We start from the raw sequence: 15,544 nt of genomic DNA, 5'->3' as shown, positions 1-15,544 counted from the left end.
GACAGATCAAGAACTACCTGTTATTAAAACCTACGTGCTAGATGTTATCTCAGTATTTAGGAGAACTGTAACACATTTACTCAGGCTGCTTTTCAACAGCAGCTGCACCTGTACAGGTGAGCTACTTACCCTCACTCTGTACTGATTTGAAATTTCTTCATTTACAGAGTAAAAGGCAGCAGTGCTAAAAGGAAGGATGTACAGAAAAATGAGTAGGAATATTTCAGGAAGTGGGAATGGAGATAAAATGGATACAGCTGTTTTAAAAGTCAGTGTTTTTCTTATAACTAAAAGGGTTATGACCCTGCATGAAGGCAGCCCTAGGAAGATTCAGGTGTATGATTGAGGTTTAGGGCTAGGGGCTAATTTTAGATGGCCTAAATCCAGCACGCAGTGTGACAGTGAAGAGCAGGCTCCTGATACACTGCTCTGCACTAGTAGCAACCTAATGCCACAGCGTGATGGCTGTAGGAACTCATTATTATTATTGATGATAACCCTTGTCCCTGAAGACTGTAAGTTCAATTCGGTTTTGCTCCCTGTCCCTCTATACATTTGCCCTTCCTCACACCAGGATGCCAGAGCACAGCTGAAGCTCTCCCTAAAACAGGCAGAGCACCCTGCGGAAATCTCCAGCAGACGACATCAGGCAAGCCTGGCGCATCAGGGCATCCATCCCCAGCCTGGCTCACCTCACCACAGCCTCATTAACTCCATCAGAGCTCATCCAGTGAAGCAAACAGGATCAGAGAACGTGGAGACAGCTCCATGTCCTGCCTGTGCTCAGCCCTTGAAAGAAACACTGTGGCTACCAGGAAGAGCACTCCTTCCACGGTCCCTGAGAGGCCAGCTTGTCCACAAGCTGCTCTCCAGCTCAGGCTGGCACAAGCAAAGCCATCCCGTTAGCGCTGAACACCTGCCTGTCAAAGGGAGAGCGGGCACATGGCCTGCTCCTCTTCCCAGAGCCGCCCAGCCCACTGGTCCTTGCAGCTGCCCATTAGAATTGGGACTTCTGACACTGCTGCCGAGAGACAGACGCTAAGGGAAGAGCTCAGGGTTATGGAGAAGGGTAGTCCCATTTAACAGCAGCTGGGCTCTGGAGTCAGGTCTGCAGGGGAGGTTCAGTCTCATCATCGTCAGATCAGATGTTGCTAACAATGGGGAAAAACACCTTCCTCCAGTTCCCAGCCTCTACTCCTGATCTTCCCCAACACTTCAAAATGCATTGTCTTCTCTCAAGCTCTTCAACTCTCTCCTCAACTTTATCAGCCCAGCAGAACTGACTTTTCTACGTGCTGCAGGGAAGCCATGAAGTTCCACCTCAGTTGCTCTGAATGTTTACGGCTTTCACTTTGCTAGGCTTATCCCACAGACTGTCATTACTTAATTACACATCCATCAGTCCTCTTTACAGAGGATTAAAATTCCTATTGTAATTACAAGTCAGTTGCCAATAGGTTAGATTGAAAATAAAGCATCTATGTGTTGTGCAGGGGAAGAGGGAGTCACTGAAGAATGAGTTAGGAACAACAAGTAAAAGACCATTGTGTATTTGGTTATATGAGCAAAAGTGATTGGAAATTAAGGTAAATGGAAAGTTTCTGAAAAACAATGGACGCTCATATAAATACAACATATTGTTAAGCATTAAAACCTTCCCTTTCATGCTTACAAACACAAATGATCTGTTTAGGAAAGCATCCCAAACAAAGCAAGAAATGTGTCACTGAAACTGTAGTGCAGCACCTCAACTGCACAAAAAAAAAAAAAACCAAAAACACCAACACCACAACTCCACTGAACAGCAGGCTCCTGTGAGATGATATGGAATATGAATAAACATTTCTTCGAGGGCATTCTAATCCAGAGCAATACAGTGGTCTGAATCCTGCACCAGCGTGAATCATGGCAAGGAAGGTCAAACCGGCCCCGGTGTGCGTAAACACTCAGGAACTCCGAAGATGCACTTTTTTGGATCCACTACTTCTATCAATCTCATACACTCACACACACGCAGATCATATTCCTTTCACATTGCACAGGATTTCCAGGAAATTGGACATCTTTCCTCAAATTGTATGCTGCTTACCTCATGAGAGGACTCATACTTCCCTGGCTGTGACCCTGATGGTGCTGATGCCACAGGATAAGGCAGGGCCAGAAAGTCTGAACGAATGTGAGCGACTTATGCAGGGTCGGCGCTGCGAGGGTGTGAACTGCGCAGTCACCAGGAGCACAGCTTGCCAAGCGCTCAGACCTGTCAGCGTTTCCATTTCACTCCTCTGCCTGCAGATCCTTTTGCTTTGTCTCTGGGAAGTGACAAAGCTTTGTGCTTTCTTGTAGCACTGAAACATCTCAACACTGCCCATAAGCAAGAAAACATTAGAGTGTGCTCAAAGCAGAAAGGGCTGAAAAGGGTAAGCACAAGCAAAAACACTAACATGAAAGCATGGATATTTTGAGTAAAATAAAATAAATAAATAAATAAACCACACCAAAAAAAACCACCAACACAGAAGAAAAGCACTGGAGGAAGGAATGCAGAACTTGTCTGCCTTCAGGGCTTCCTGACACCAGAGTATCTGGTGTCTAACCTTGAAAATTACTTTCTAACAGCAAGTATCTGCAATGCCTGCTTCTAGACAGGTACCCATTGCAAATCCTGGCATAGTGCCCCAAAGTGGAAACTACTGACTCCCTGTGATGGGGCTGAGCGAGCAGCTGGATGGGTGTCTGGGAGACAGTCAAGGTCAAGCTACCCCAGCTCCATAGAGGTATCAAAAATTCATACAACCTCCAGCTGAAACTTTCCCTGTAAGCAGGAATTTTAAGGTAACATCCTTGTTACAGTCACACAAAGGCTCACTTGAGTCTGCCCAGCTGCCTCAAACCGTGACTACTACCAAAGAACAGAAGTTACACTGTTTATGCAATAGAGAAAACAAGCCAGGCAGTCTCCTGAGCTGCAACATCAGGACACTGTCAGTGTGCCTGCAAACAACCCACTGTATTTAGCTAAAAAAAAAAAAAAAAAAAAAAAAAGCCTGAATGTGACTTTCAACAAATAGAAACGTCACAGAGAATCATTAGAGCCTCCTGCGCTGAAGCTGGAGGAGAATGAGTGGAGTATGTTCAGCACCACAAGTTACGCTTCAATTTTTCACATGCTACATCCAATTGCAAAAACAGAACTCTTGGAGAAACTGCTTCAAATCTTGCGTTTACAAACACTTCTGCTGAAGTCAGTCGAGCTGTATGCTTTTACCTGCAATTAGAGTTTAAAGGAAGCCAAGAAATGCACAAGTATGAGACACATTGCTCCAGAAAACATTAAAGGAACAAAAATGGTCCTTAATGTGTTTTCCCCTGTGGGCTGGCATGCCCATCCTGTGGGGCAGGGTGAGACCTGAGGGGCCCCTCTGTCCCAGTACACCTGTAAACCAGCACCCAGGTGTGTGGACTCGCATAAACATGGTGAGATTGAAAAGAGGTATAAAGATATATGTGGGTCTAACACCTAGCACAGCACTTTCCCCTTTTACAAAAACAAAAAAAACAAAAAAAAAAAAACAAAAAAAAAAAAAAAAAAACCAAAAACAACAACCAAACAAAAAATAGCATCAAAACACACTCAGCATGTGTGCTACACTCCTATTTTGGGTGTATCAGGTATTTATAAAACTCTCTTGGAGAAACATTTGCAAGCACTGCAAGTAATCCTTTCTCACACCCTGGAGATTTTTCAAGTACTCCACCCATTACCTCAGTGCCATACAAAAACCTGGCTTGACATTGTTCACTCAGAAGTCTGTTGTTTCCTGTAACTAAGGTTCCCTCCTTAAAAAATAAAATAGAAAAAAAAAAAAAAAAACTACCTGAAAAACATGAGTATTCAAAACCAATGCTAAAAATCAGGCCCTTGGGGAAAAAGAGCAATTACAGAAAGATTGAAAAAATATAACAGACTGGTAATTAAGATAATGGGGTAAAATTACAAGATATAAACTGAACTATGAAATTAGGACTTGTGAAGACAGCTGTCAGAAACCCACATTCTATCCATTTCTGCGAAATGCCATCATTACCAGCTTTGGTTACAAGTCCTTAGCTATCCCAACTCTCTCAAGATAATGTCATTCAAAATTCATTACTAAGACAGCTTTTTTAAACTCAGCATCCCTGCTCAGAGAATAAGCCTGAGTCAAGTGCACTAGAGCTTCTGTGGTCTTACAGGCAGACCACTAACCCACAGTGCAATAATTTCTCCTTACAAGATACACTGCCTTCACACAGCTACCTATCCAGTCCATACAGCATTACTTATCAAGCCGTGATCCAGTTAGGCTGTAAAACATATGATTAAAGCCACAATTTAAAAAAGCCTTCATCTTCAAGTATGACATTTAATCATATGTTTAAGTGCTCCTGTGTATCAAAGCCTGAACGTTCTGCTTTATTGCAATGAGGTTGTTAAGAAGTTAAACATGTACTTAGATTTTTCTGAAATCATGCTCTCAAAAAAAGCAACCTGATCCATAAATAGAAGGTCTCATTTTAAACACATTTTTAATATATTCAGAATTAGTGTATTACATCTGAGCCTTAAAACAGCAAGCACTTGATTACATGCATGTATGAGAACCCCCCATTTCTGGATTACCATAATATGCTACCAAGCTGAAGCATTAGAGAGAATAAAAAGCATTTCAATATCTGTTCTCTTTGAGCAAGGCTTAAGAAAAGTCAGATGTATAATATTTCATGACAGCTTTCTACACTGTAAAATTTTTATTGTCAGAAAACTTGTGTAAAGGACAAGCAGCCTAAGTAAATATGCTGATACATGAGAACACACCAAAGGCAATTTCTCTCACTTGTTCTCAATGGAATGCCTGGGTAAAAAAAACAACAAAAAAACCAAATCAAAAAAACCAGCAGCTTGAGCTGCTGTTCAAGAAGCAGCAGCTATATGGAGTATTTTCATATCATGCTAGCAACCAAGAAATAAACATATCAAATACTTTTAAAGGAATGCAGTGAGTAGAAAGCTTCTTGCACCAAAAAAAAAAAAAAAAAAAAAAAAAAAAAAAAAAAAAAAAAAAAAGTTAAGAGACTGACTACAGTAATTCAGTATTCATTGAATATGATCCAGATTTTTGCCAGGAATTTTTATACCAGCACTTTAGGATAGTTAAAATACACATTGAACAGCTTCCCAAATATCACATGCACCAAATCGTTACAAAACATTCTAATAAACCAAAACACCACTAGGACACACTTATCAGTCTCCACAAGGCTTTGAGAGTCAGATAAATTCTCTACTGTACTGTAATACTGTGAGGTACGAATAACTTTGAAAATTTAGAACACCAATTCTTCACAGCATCTTCTTGTGACCCTGGGTCAATATGTCCTCAGGAAGGTGGGGTTTTTTGCAAGAAGACCATGAATATCACTGAACATAGCAGAATATATTTTGTTTTTCTGAAACTGATGTGACTCTGTAATTGTGGGAATCCTTTCTAGATTTCCTTGCAACACTGCTTGAGAACAGGCAGGAGGGGGGAAAAGTGGGGTTTCCTCCCTTGCACTCTTAAAAAGCAGGAGAGTCCAAGAATGAGCTAATGGCGAAATAAATCTACAAGCTAATGCAATGCTGCTACTCACGGCTGAAGGAAGCTAGGAAAAGTACTTTGGGATCACTTAAAGATAAGATGTCAACTAAAAGAGAAATAACTCAGCCTGCTATTAAACTGAAACGCATAACCAAAACATGGTATTCCAATCTTTCCAATACTGACGGGAGCCACACAATGGCAATACTCACTGAACCCACGAGGATGGGAGCAATCCATTCTGCATGGAATGAGGTCAGATACTACTGAAGAAGCCACCACTTTCACTCAGTTCTGTGCGTGACACTAGGCCGTATCAAAGTTCAGACACAGCTCTATCAACACGGGCAGGCTGGAAAGCCACAGCTTCCTGCACCAGATCTGCTGGATGGAAGTCCTGCGGGTTTCAATCTCAGGGTGACCCAGATGCATCAAGCTCACTGTGCCGGAGCAGTGGGATGGTGCTGGCCCCAGGCACAGGCTTAGGGCGACACGTCTGGTCCTGCTGGAGGTCAACAGCAGGATTCTCCTAAGGTTTTGTGTTCATCCTGGTCACAGTGCTCAGCAAAGTTGATCAGCACAAAATGCAGTGAAATAAGTGCAGCCAGACAAGAGAACTAGAGTGTTTTGGCATCAAACATTTCCAAATATTTCCAAAACATATTCAAACAACAAAATTATACCAAGTGGAATTCAAAGCACTGGCTACCAGGTCTGAGATTAAAATCTAAAGCTTTTCTAAATAACACCCTCTGCTCTTAATGACACTAGGCAGCATATGTTAATGCTAAGCTACAAGGAATTTCCACCCAAACTAGTCTGGTGCACTTTACTTTTAACACCCTGTTGACAAGAGGTAACATACCCTTATTAAATAAAAACAAATTCTTCAAAATTACAAATTATAGATCTTCCTTTCAGACCACATAAAGGCTTTTAGTAACTGTGACATTTACTACGTAAAAGGAATTGAGCTTTTGGGAGGTAAAATGGGTTGATAACTTGACTAGCTGACTCTGCTGAAACTGGAATAGGAAGTCAGATGTAACAATTTGCCTTTGACACAGAAAAAAAATGTTTATTTTTGTTAATCAGATAACAAAACCTTGGGATATGCTAGATCCCTGAGCTTGAATGTTTACAGTTTAAATAGAGTGCGTTCAGAAGACATTTGCAACACTGGCCTGTTCTAACATCAAGGATTTTTAGAAGATATTTGTAAACACACATTGTTAAGTGAAAGCAGTGGAAAACAGAGGTACCAGCTTCACGTGATTGTAGTTTGCACTCTTCTTCTAACAAGAAACTAATTGGGCTCTCCGAGTCCCCTGGCTGCAGATTGTCAAAGCCATGTCTGGAGCAAGCAGTGTCCTGACTGCAAGGCAAGCAGGTCAAGGCAAATAGAGATGTGACAAAGCCAGAACTGCAAAGGGCCAGCAAGAAACTTCTTGGCATCAAGAGAAGCATGCAGAGTTTTCCAGAAGCCAAGGAACAATTCAAGTGACAGGAACAATGAAACTGATCCCCCACTGAATTCTGCAAAAGGTAGTGAAAGCCATCTATTGAAGAAAAGTTAACTTGTGTTTATTCTTAGAAAGGGTGATTTGAGAATTTTTCTTGCAAGAAAATGATATCTTTAACAACTGTCAAGCCACAGAGAACGCAAACTTGCAAGAATATGGTCCTACAGACTTTTTTCACTGCAAGCACTGAAAACCACTTTTAACCATTTTAGACTTACATCAATAACAATAAGTTGATTTTCCTTCTATAACAATTTTTGTGACTGCTCAGTAAACAAAACTAATCCATATAATATTTTAATCTGCCCCTATCTAATCTTACAGTCAAATTCACTGCTCATTATTATACAGTTAATATCTTATTTGAGGTAACCAAAATAAAACAATTAAAACATTGAAAACTGCCCTTGATCTAAATGTATCTCAATGACTTAGAAAGCTTACCCAATGGTAACTTTCAAGTCTGAGCTACAAGGACAGTCTGTGAATCAAATCTGAGGATTAAACCTTGGGGAAGTCACTATCTCTAATATAAACCACTGCCATTAAGAAAACAACATGAGCAGCTACGGATTGTGCTGAAATTTGGCAAGAAACAATAGTAGAGGTTTGGACCCGGACAAGAGGCTGTTCTGAAACTAAACACATTTACTGAAGTAACTACTACTACTGCTTTTCATGACTCGTAATTTAACTAGTTGGAATGTATCCCTAAACCACTCCTCTGCCAGCTCCTCTATGAGTTCTGGAGGTAACTGGAGATGAGGAAAGGACAAGTTCCAGCTCTGGCCACATCTGCAGAGGCAAAATGGAGAAGTAAATGCCAGTAATAATCTCCTGACTGAATATCTCTCTGCTTGTACTCTCAGTATCCACATTTCATCCCCTTCTTTCCCCGCCCACACATGGGATAAGGTAAGAGCCCAACATGCTGGGAGGGAGATCCTGGGAGGAATTCTGCTGCAGGCAATTCCTTCCATATTGCCTACTGCTCCAGTATGGAGGAGCCCCATGTGCCCAGGCTTTGAATTTGGGGCACCTCTAACCTCTGATAAGCCTCATGTACAGGCTACTGTACTGAAGTTGCAAACTATGCTGGAGTAGCAAAAACATCTGCAACTACTATTAGTCTTACACTCTTGACTAACAGCCATGTATTTGTAACACAATTGTATATTCCCATTTTTATAAATAAACATTTTTAACACACATTATCTATTTTGCTCGGCATTTTATTAACAGTGTTAGACAAATGCAACACTTTCTTAAACCTGAGTCAAAAAACTGCTTGACTGATGACACTGTCTGTCACACAACATGAGGTTGTCTCACTGCTGCCCTGCCCTCTCCCACCCTATTTTCCACATTCTCCTTCTGTCTCTCTGTGCTTCAGGTTCCAAGCATTCACAAGAAGATTTTTGCATGTACTATGCCGAGCACAGTTAGTTTCTCAGCAGCCTGAAGCAACTGCTTAGAAATCCAGATGTTAGTATAGGCAGGTAATAAATTAGAAGTGTCCATCAAATGCAGTCAGAGATTTGCATTCATGGCTCCTTCATTTCAATTCCAAATTCCAATATTCATTTCAGAAATAATTAGAAGAGAGAACAGCAACCTGTAAACATACGAGATTTCAGCCTCAAGTGCCTCAACATCTGGTAACAACTGGCTAGTCTCTACATGATCTTAGCCATGCAGCCAAAGTCCTGCCAATGGGAGTGTTTCCAAGAGAGTGTTTTCCAATGGACCTGTACATTATGTGTGCAAAGATAAGCAACTGGGAACTTATCTTTGAAAGAAGCTGCCCCACCTCCCAAACTCTCAGAAAAATGAGTAAGTAGAACTGAAAACACATAGACTTATTATATTATAGGATGACAGTCTTATAAAAACCTTTCTAGAAACTTTCTGCTAGCTGGTATTTTAATGATGACCCTGACAACTAATGCCCATAGGTAAAATAGGCATTTTGTCCTCATTGTTGCAGAATTTGGAGAAAAGACAAGAATTCTTGACTTTTTCTCTACTCTTCACAAGCGTATGTTTTCTTAAATTCATTGGTCTATCCTCCCAAAACATGATAAGCAAAGTTAACAAGAAGGTTGAAATTGCTCAAGCCATGCACACTGCTCTGTTATTTGCAACAAAAACATTGACAATCCAAAAAACACATCCTCATAGTAGCATTATCTAAATTATGTACATCTATGTGGCTTCCACTTCACTTCTGGCAAAGGGCATGATTGCCTTTCCCACAGATTTTCTGCAGAAACTGTGAAGAATCCCCACCACTGAAACCATCAGTGCAGCTGTGGAGAGGTCGAGAGGGTGCAAGATTGCATCTTCTCCATTGTGCAAAATTTCAGCAAGCAAGTTATTGCTGGCCCCATGGATGTTATCTTAGCCCTAAAATGGGTAAACCCCATGGGGAAGTGTTCCAGTATCAGTGGTTGGCAGAGTGCCCGCTGCTGTGAAAAATGTTCCAGTGAGTGCAATGGCAAATGGCTCACAGGATCAGCTCGATTTCCCCAATGACTACAGCTTTATAACCTTTTTTTTTTTTTTTTAAGAGGGGGAATGACTGGCTTGTTTTCCTTTATCATCTCCCCACATCCATCAGAATGCTTCAAAAATTAATCAGTCACAGGCAGAACACATGAACTCTCCCATCTACTGCCCAGACATAACCAATGCCAGCCCACATGGCACTGCTTCTACTTAATTCTGGAATTTTCTTTGCATGCAAAGGATTAGCCTGCATGCTAGTTGTCATGAAATGTGTTTTTCCTTCTATGTACATAGGGATTTACAGCATGTAGTTTTGAATTATTTGCAGCTATATATGCACATGTGCAAAGAAATCTCTATGCCACAGCAACATACAATACATAAGAGTGTAAGCAGAGGTAGCCCCAAAGGAATCATTCCAGTCTCTGAAAACAGATATAAGCTCTTCTGTTCCAGTTTGTTTTTTGGTTTTTTTTTTTGCAAATATATAGAACACATAAACATTTTCAGATCTGTAAGTTTTGTTCCTGTCTATGTGAAAATTCAACAGTTTGTATAACCAAACATGAGTATCATCAAAGCCACTGTCAGATACCCAGACAACATCCACTCCTTGAGTAATGACTCATGTCTTAGACCTTCCATCCTCTCCTCATTTTTGCAACAAAGCAAAAGGCAGAAAAGCTTGCAACAGACACAAACACTGACAGTCTCAATTAAAGGGCAGAAGCATGAGCAGGACAGTAAAATGGTAATTTTTCCTTCTAATAAAAAGTGATTCTGTATTCCATCTCCTAACCAGCACCTGGACAAACTAGAGAAATGGGTGTGTAAGAACTAAATGATTCAACAAGTCCAAGTGCAAAACACTGCACCTGGGTCAGGGCAATCCCAGACATGGGTAGAGAATGCGAGAAGAACTCATTGAGAGCTGCCCTGCCAAAAAGGACTTGGCGGTTCTCATAGATGAAAACTTGGACAAAAGTCAACCGCATCAGTTCTTGCAGTCCAAAATGCCAACCACACCCTGGGCTGCATCAAAAGCAAAGTGGGCAGGAGATCAAGGGAGGGGATTCTGCCCCTCTACTCTGCTAAGACCCCACCTGGAATTCTGTATCCAGCCCTGGGGTCCCTCAGCACAGGAAGCATACGGCCCTGTTACAGCACATCTAGAAAAGGGTCACAAAGATGATCAGAGGGCTAGAACAGCTCTCCTCCAAAGACTGGCTGAGAGAGCTGGGATTATTCCACCTAGAGAGGGGAAGGCTCTAGGAACACATCAGTATTGCATTCCAGTACCTAAAGGGGGTCTATAAAAAAGGAAAAGTAATTTTTACACAGGCAGATAGTGGAATAAGTGGAATGGTTCTAAACTTGAAGAGAGGAGATGTGCACTAGGGGCTAGGAATAAAGTCTTTCCTCAGAGGGATAGTGAGACACTGGAAAAGACTGCCTAGAGAAGCCGTCAATGTCTCATCCTTGGAAGGCCAGGTTGGATAGGACTACAAACAACCTTGTCTAGTTGAATATGTCCCTGCCCATGGCAGGCAGGTTGGAACTAGATAGTCTTGAAGGTCCCTTCCAACCCAAGCCATTCCATGGTTCTATGTTGTCTTATCTCTCCTTGCAACAAAAAGCATGTCTAACATGTACCCGTGATGGCTGTGTCTACAAGCAGCTCAGGAAATACACAGGAAGAAACTCCATGCAGGAACCATTTAGAAGAGACACAGAGCGATTACTGAACACTGTTTTCTTACTGATCAGCACAAAGTTATTTGGCACAAGCATCTCTGTAAATGTTTGTCCAAGACTAGGTAAATTTGCAGTGTACAATGGCCCTCAGACCTGTGCTTCTGTCAAGCGAGAGGGCTTATAGTCTAGCACTGGAGCTCAGCTGTGCTTCAGCAGAAATACACAATGCTAGAGGCTGAGCTTAATAGCATTGCTGTCTTTCCCTTTGGAGCTGTTCTTTCTTCTTCAATGTTTCCTTTCACAAACCAAAAGAAGATTAGTTTTCAAATGTAATGAATGTAAGGGCAAAGAAGACAATTTGTGAAGTGCATTATATTGGGCTCTGCTTTAGCATGGAGAAGCCAGAGGAAGAGGAAGGAACTGTACCCAGCTCTGGGCAAGTACCAAAGAAAAAGTACAGCTCCAGAAACACTTTGAGCCTCACAAAGCTGAAGGCAATGTCTGATTTAGGACATGCAAGGAGGTCTGATGGACTCAGTTCACAGCGACACTGGCAGCCTGCCACAGTATTTTGCTCACATGTGCCTGAGATATCCATGGGCCCAGAGCTGTAATTATGGTCTCAGATATCACAGTACTACTAGCCCAGGAGATATTTGTGGATCTGATGTGTACAACCTAAAGGCACTGAAAAGTCTTGGGCACATTCAAGAAAACTCCCCACTCCAGAAGAGGGACAGCATCAAGCTACATCAAAGCAACACACTCCACTGAGACTCACCACTGAAAGTCACTGAAAGGTCTGAACAGGGTGAACTGCAGGCACAGGGCTCAGGCTCCCACCACAGATATCATCAGAGGCATACTAGCGAGCCGTGAACCAGGTTAAGCATTAGCACTGCTTGCTTCCCCATGGAGTGAGTTGCTGCTTCTCACAGTTGTGTTTTAAACTCACAATAATAATATGGACAAATACATACTTTCCTCCACCAAAATGGAAACGCCAGGCAACTACTTCCACACTATTTATTTCTACAAAGCCAATGAAGCATTTAGAGAACAAAGTGCAATCCACGAACCTAGCAAGAGAGAAAAAAACCCTCCATATTGTTTGCTTTTCACATTGCTAACTTTTGCCCCAAAGCCTACTATCACACAAACAGAATCACCAAAACATCACAACTGCGGGAAAGAAGCCCACAACCACCAGTGAGACGCATGCAGAACATACTTCAGCATGGGGAACAGAAACTACTCCAGGCTGCCAAATGCTAGTTCCACATGAAGCCTAGGGAGGTTTCTGTGTCCTTGTGTGAGCAGACAGGACTTTGTGGGAAATACCCCCATCAGACAGTAAGATGCATGGGAGAAAAGGAGTCTGAATCTCCTCGTACTGGCTTGGCTCTGGAGTAGCTCTGGTTTATTTTGAAAGAGTACCTTCACTTTACTACAGCTTTAGACAATCTGCAAACACACACTTCTCAATCCATAATCTAAAGCATTACTTCCAGCAGCATAACTGCAGCCATGGCCTTATCAATGTGCAGTACTTCCTCCAAAACAGCTTATGCTCACTGATGGAAGGGTTTCAGCCACTTTCATGTTAAAGCAACAACCCAGACGCCCACTCACATTCAGGCATAGACAAGTCCTATACAGGACAAGAATCAGGACAATATATCTATTTTGAAAAATATTTAAGGACAGGATTTTGAAACTTCTGTTCCTGTTAATATTGGAATCCCAATCCCAGTGCCTGCCCTTAACCAAGACCACTTGCCCTTCAGGTTGAGGGCAGCCAAACGTATCAGATTGCTCTGCCTGCTCACAGGCAGTTGCAAAGCTGCATGGGGGTATTTCAGTCATGGCCTGCATCTCTGCTAAAATTTACTTCTTTAAAGCATTTGGCATCTATTGACCAAGAAGATTCCAAGTCACCCTACAATGCTTTCTTTACTACAGTAATTCTAAATATTTTACAACTTACAGTGCTCTCTGAAGGAAGACATTTGATATTGCTGTATGCACTTAGGAAGCAGAGTGCTTTTGCATTACAGAAAATACAGAGCTTTAAAATAAACTAGACTGAAACATCTTCATTACTAAAGCTGCTTTGCACTGAGAAGGCCCTTATGATGAGAAAGCGATGCAAACATACCAGTAAACACAGTTATCTATTCTTAGTGTAAAAAGAATTTAAATGCAAACTAGAAAACAGAAGTATGGTATATTTTGCATGTGCTTACATAAACCTTGTAATCCTAAACCCTGAGCAGATTAGAAGTGTACATTAACACGGATTAGAAGTTAACACATACAATACAGATTATTTTTTTCCTTCCTGATAGCAGCTGCATGAGACTGTGGCAGAAGAAATGCCTTTAAACCAGGAGGAAGTATCAGCATTTTAAACTCAGGCTACCTCCAGCTCAATCCAGTATTTTTTCAGTATGAAAGAAGTACTATTTAAACTAAAACATACTGACAGCATGCCATTTTAGCAATTGCCTTCCACACAGCTATATCCTAATACTGCAGCATTTTTAAACACTTCACACAGATATTTCTCCAAAAGTTACACTGACAAAAGTCATTTCACCCTTTTGGGAAGTACTTGATGTCTATTTATTTTCAGCCTTTAACAGTCAGGACACTAAGGTTTCCTTCTGCTTTCACTCTAAGCACCACATAGTTTGATTCTAGCCAAACCGCAAATAACATTTGTTTTAGCTATTTAATCATTCTAGTCCTTACCTTAAAAAAAAAAAAAAAAAAAAAGACCACGCCTCTTTTTCACTTTCTTCCATTAGAAGCAAATGCTGGCTTTCTGTTCTTTTATAGTATCCTTTGCTCTTAAGGAGAAAACAGACAGAAAGCTGTATTTCAACATACCTTGAAAGGAGAGCAGCGCTCACTACCAGCTGTGTGACTTTTCAGCGGCTGCACTCAGACTCCGGCATTCCCAAGAACCACGATGTCACAGAGCCCCGGAGCTCGCAGTGAGGAACGGAGCGGATTGCTCTCACACGCCCTTCCTCTTCTCTGGGTGTCTGACAGCGGTACACTTTTAAGGACTGCAGCAGGACTCGTCTCCCAGCCCCTCTGCCACTCCGAGAAATCATCCCCTCCCTGCTATTAAGTGCGTGCTGCCATTACATCTCAAACGCGCGTCGCAGCTTGGATGCAGTAGCTGTGGGAAAGCTGCATCTACTTATACAGGAAGCTTGAGCACAGCACTTCCTACTTCCCATCCGAGACTCAATTCAGCTGCAGGTGATTACTTAAACCCTGCCAGCTCCCAGCCTGTGCGCGCCCTTACGTTCCGATTTGGGTCTCCGTGCGGCTTTTAACCACAACTCCCATGCGAGCCCTGACTAGGTAAAACTGAAAGCAGCAAGGCATTAGATGTGACACTCATCAAAGCCCTCCCAAATTAACCTGTTTGGGGAGAGCAGTTTGCATTGCAGCTAATGTCTGAAACCGTGCTGCTTCTGCTTGTGAAGGATGTCATCTAAAAAAAAAAAAAAAAAAAAAAAAAAAAAAAAAAAAAAAAGTGTGTTCTTCACGTTGGAGGGGAAGAGAGCAAAAAATCTTAACTCTAAAGTAAAGTGCCCCAGTGATTTTAGATCTGAATGTTTAATGACGGTGCTCATCTTAATCTGGCAATACTAAAATCTCACGCTTTAAGCCGTCCCTGTGTACAAGAGGGGAATCCTGCAGTTCCATATTCCAGACCTAAGGGTGTGATTCGCAGCAGCCAGGGAGCAGAGTATCTAATTGTGCCACATGACACCAAACCCTCAAGAACTTTTCCTGCTGTAGAAAATGCACCACACCCACAGATAAGAAATATAGATATATCAGAGTGCAGAGGGTGCAGAAAAACAGAAGGAAGTATAAATGTTAATTTACAATTTTCTTATGATGAAATAATTTTACTTCGTATTTCATGTAATCATTGTTGGCATTTTGCCTTCAGTACTTTCCTGTGAAAAATTATATATAGGCATTTCTCCCGGGGTATATAAAAGCTCACAGCTGAGCTTTTAGTTATTTTCAGACAATTATACTGCATCAGATTAATTTAAGGGGGGGAAAAAAAAAAAAAAAAAGGCAGCTTGTGCAACTGTAATTCAGCCTCCTTGCTGAATTATTCCTTTATATTACAGCTTTGCTTGAATTACCAACATATACTCTTTT

General features: G+C 41.6%; 1 protein-coding gene across 1 annotated transcript in view; it reads right to left on the bottom strand.

Moving 5' to 3' along the window:
- The window catches only part of RNF144B (ring finger protein 144B), a 52,736-nt gene extending 38,176 nt beyond the window's left edge, over positions 1 to 14,560 (bottom strand). The window contains exon 1 of the mRNA XM_040069225.2: positions 14,237 to 14,560. The gene's annotated coding sequence lies outside the window, so the exon portion shown is untranslated. The remainder of the gene's footprint in view (positions 1 to 14,236) is intronic.
- Positions 14,561 to 15,544: the final 984 nt, after the last annotated feature.

The sequence above is a fragment of the Hirundo rustica genome, chromosome 1 (assembly GCF_015227805.2).
Source record: "Hirundo rustica isolate bHirRus1 chromosome 1, bHirRus1.pri.v3, whole genome shotgun sequence".
In the NCBI taxonomy this organism is placed as follows: Eukaryota; Metazoa; Chordata; class Aves; order Passeriformes; family Hirundinidae; genus Hirundo; species Hirundo rustica.
The sequence above is the reverse complement of the archived record's forward strand: the minus strand, read 5'-3'. Positions and strand labels throughout refer to the sequence as shown.